This window comes from Papaver somniferum, chromosome 1, assembly GCF_003573695.1.
Source record: "Papaver somniferum cultivar HN1 chromosome 1, ASM357369v1, whole genome shotgun sequence".
Lineage (NCBI taxonomy): Eukaryota > Viridiplantae > Streptophyta > Magnoliopsida > Ranunculales > Papaveraceae > Papaver > Papaver somniferum.
Window position 1 is genome coordinate 164,394,965 of NC_039358.1, and position 4,035 is coordinate 164,398,999.

The 4,035-nt window shown below is 35.2% G+C and overlaps 1 long non-coding RNA gene across 3 annotated transcripts; it reads left to right on the forward strand.

Annotated features, from left to right (window-relative positions):
• Positions 1-240: 240 nt before the first annotated feature.
• Positions 241-3,410, forward strand: LOC113306587. Of its 3 annotated transcripts, none has more exons than XR_003338711.1 (3): positions 241-2,049; positions 2,610-2,648; positions 2,980-3,410. It is a non-coding gene; the product is annotated as an uncharacterized LOC113306587 (long non-coding RNA). The 3 variants fall into 3 exon arrangements; XR_003338714.1 differs by lacking the exon at positions 2,980-3,410 and having other exon boundaries at positions 244-1,211; positions 1,393-2,049; positions 2,610-2,973; XR_003338712.1 differs by lacking the exon at positions 2,980-3,410 and having other exon boundaries at positions 248-1,615; positions 1,903-2,049; positions 2,610-2,973.
• The last annotated feature ends 625 nt before the right edge of the window (positions 3,411-4,035 follow it).

Here is a 4,035-nt window from a genome sequence, read left to right on the forward strand (position 1 = left end):
AGAGAAGATGAAGATAACCGCTTATTTGCATAAGTTCCTCGTTCGTTTGTATTTTTGAAATGCTTGTTCGTGCATTCAAAATGTTGGTCTGTGCATTATCCGCTAATTACACTTGCACCATTTTTGTCAGGGCTTATTCGATGTTCAGATGCCTGTTTCGTTGAATATTTATTACTAACATGTGGAATTCTGCTGGGAAAAACCACATATTGAAGTAACGAAATATAACGAGGAATCGTAGAATATTGTTGGATATTCAGGCGATTAATTGACGACTATTGTTGGATATTGAGACGATTTGAGATTGTTATCAGATCTAATGTTATTCTCCAGGAAATCAAAATCATTTCTTTCCTCTCCGACGACAGCCACCACCACCATCTTCATCACCGCACCTCCGCTCCAGCACCACCTCGATCTACTTCCGCCATCACCTACTAGTACTACCTCCACAAATCCCACCACCAGTTCCAACACCACCTCCTATACTTCCACTAAATCCACCACCAGTAACACCACCACCTCCACATCCTAAACAACATTAGGTTTTATAGCAATTTCAACTGTATTTGGGTTTGAAAAACCTAAAATCGATGATGTTCTATATCAATTTGGAAGAGATAATGAAGATCAATATTAGTAATTGGATCCGAAGATTTAATCATCAAAAATATTAAAAGATAAGTTTTATCTCTTATTTTCATTTTAATTTGATGATTCAGATACTGATTTTTGTACTTTGAATAACAATTCCATCGGGGTGAACTAAAATGTAGGAGGTTGTGGTGGTGGCGCTGGTTTTGGTTATGGAGGATGATAAGTCATACAATTAATACTCATAGAAGATTTTTTAATCGTTGTTACTCATAGAACCATTAGGTGTATTACGCATCTCATTTCCATTTTTTTTTATTTTTTTTTTGTGGCATCTATTTGATTACTTGCGACTGTTGTGGAGTTTCTGGGCATCAGAACTTGTGGAAAATTATAATAGCCATGTTAGAGTTGAGACAGAAGCTTGTGGAAATAATAGTAGAGAGAGTGCATGAAGATCAGTTTGATTCGGCTTCTTTAATATCAAATGTTCTTAAAGTTTATGTATATGAAATGCCAGCCAAATTCACTTATGATCTACTATGGTTGTTTAGGAATACTTATAAAGGATACTCAAATCTCACTTCTAATGGCAGACCTGTGCATCGTTTGATCGAGTAAGTAAGGATTTGTTTGATACTGAGTTGGATAATAGTTTTTTTTCTTTCCTTTTTGTTCTTTTTTTGAAACTTTATGAGATTTGATACTGGTATCACTACTGTTATGCTACTCATCTCATTTCCTTGTTTGTTTGCTCGTGATTTGAATTCAGTACTCATGTTTATTTGTTCATATTAGACGAACTTGTGGTTTTACCTTCATGTCAGTCTAAGAACATTGAGTCGGGTGGAGGAGTTACAGCTGAAAGGAGTTTTACATTTGATCCTCTACGTCAGTCTAAGAAGGTTGGACTTGAAAATGGAGTGAATCCTGACTTGGTTGACGGCCGATTTTCATGATACATTCTCCCCAAATGCTGTCAGGGAGATTTCATTTTTCTTTGGAGAGGTGTCGTCAACAGGTCATTCTAATTCCTTTATATCTGTTCATATACAACATGTAGAATTTAAGGTTCAGTATTCTTTTTATCCATATATGAAGTTAGTTACTAATGGTGATAAATAAGATCTCATTTAGTAAACACCACCAATCTACTGATTACGTCGACCTTTTGTGCCCTGTAAGCATATGGTGGCCTTCTTGAACAACATAGTGGCCTTCTTAACAAATCTATTTTGTATTACTACTCTTAGTTTGTTCAGAATTGATCCATTAATTTGTCTCTGTACCTGATTCAAAGTTATATAGATGAAATGAAGTTTTCTGTGGATAAAAATTCTCAACCATCATCACCGGTATCCGTTTTCTTCTTTTGCTGCTGCTGTTATCTTTACATCATCACTAGTAGTCCGTTGTTCAACTTATCAGAAGCTCAAACTACTGACCCAGTTGAAGGTACATACATAAATAATCTGCTCTTCTAATTTAATTTCTCTTCAGAAAAACAAAATTCCTTGGATGAAGTTTAGTTTCTGTTGGGTTGCGTATTGTGAAATGAATTGGCAATGATAATATATATCGAGTTCATAATGTTGGATCGATATTTTAAAATCAATCATTACTGAAACGATTGATTTTGATCAATTTCTTCCTTCCTTGTGCTTTGAGTAGCTGATTAGCTCATACCAATCAAGTACCAGTAAAGAGTAGGTATATCTAGCCAAGGCCCAAGGGTTTAACTGGAGTTCAGTTTGTTGGTTCACGTATTTTTTTTTCTTTCTTCTTTTATGAATTTAAGTTCCTCTGAAATTGTGTAATAGTTCTCCATATGTAGACATTAAGGTAAAAGTTAAAATAGATGTTGAAATATGTAACCACTTGAATCCTTCGTAACTTACTAAGCGGCTGTGGTGTTTTAACTTCATACAAAAATGTCTTTATTTATTTCATGTTATTGCTATGATTTTTATCTTGATTAATGCAAGATGAAATGACAAGTTTAATATGGAATACAGGTTGAATTCTATTTGTTGGAATGAATGCTAAGGACTGAGGTAACTGTTTCTCTTATTGGCTTTTTGAATTATAGAAACATCAAAGTAGTTACGTTAGACGAACCTGTGGTGTAGTGGTATCACAACTGACCCCAGTCAGAAGATGCATGTTCGATTCACGTCAGATTCACTAATCTTAGTACATCAATTTTTGGGATCAACTTTGGTTGTTGACACTAGATTTTGGGATCAATTTTGGTTGTTGATACCATATTTTGGGATCAACTTTGGTTGTTGACACCATAAATAATCAGATATTTTCTAGATTTTTTATTTTGAGGATCAACTTCGGTGGTGTTCCAATGGTGGTTGTGTTTTGGTGGTGGAACAGTGATGGTGGTGGTTCCGGTGGTGGAGTGGTGGTGGCGGCGGTGGAATGATGGTGGCGGCGGCCGTGAAGTGGTAAAGAGAAATTTATTTTTATTTTGAAATAAAGAAAAATATTATATGGATAAGAGTATTAAGATAATCTATTTTTAAATGGATTAGGTTTTCAAATGATAGGGGTGTATTTATTGTTATATAAGGCTATATTTATTGGGTATCAAAATTAGGGGTATATAATTAATGTATCCCTTATGACAATGCCGACAGTTTTAAAATTCTCATTTCTATACATCAAAAGAGCACTGCCAGCATAGACGTGAAATTTAAAACAATGTCGCAAGCCAATGTAGGCATGGTATTCAACCTAAAATCAATGCCGGAATTAAACATTCAGTTTCAGGTAATTTTTGATGTCTACGCCGGCATGGTATTCAAAATAAAATCAATGTCGTAAGCCTATACCGACATGGTATTCATACTATAATCAATGTCATAAGTTTGCACCGGCATGGTATTCATACTTATTTCAATGCCGGAATTGACTGTAACTCAACTGTTTGAGTTAGGGATCGCGAATCTAACCTAAACCCACTATTTTAGATCGCTTAAATCACTTGTGAAACAGTTCAGAATCACTTACCTTCTCACATAAGCCGTTTTTCGAGAGCTTGATGGTCTGAATCCTCTTCTTCTTCTTCTTCAAGAGCAATATGATTGATCCTTTCTTCTTGTTTTTGTTGAGCTACTGATTTTGATTTTGATTGCACATTGGGTTTCTTTCGTGGAGGCATGGTTATGGATTCGGGTAATCGACGATGAGTTCGTGTGAACGATGAAGAACAAAGAAGAAGAAAAATTCAAAACCCTAACCTAGAGGAGTGCCGGAACAAAAGATGGAAACGGGGGATTTTCAGTTTTAAGTTTTTATTTAGGTAGAAGGGTATTATAGTTTTTTCTATAGGTTTTTAATTAATCCAAAGGGTATTTTAGTAATTCAGCCCCAAAACACCCCTTAGCAGATACTATTGGATGGAGTTAATAATTTATATCCCCCAATTGC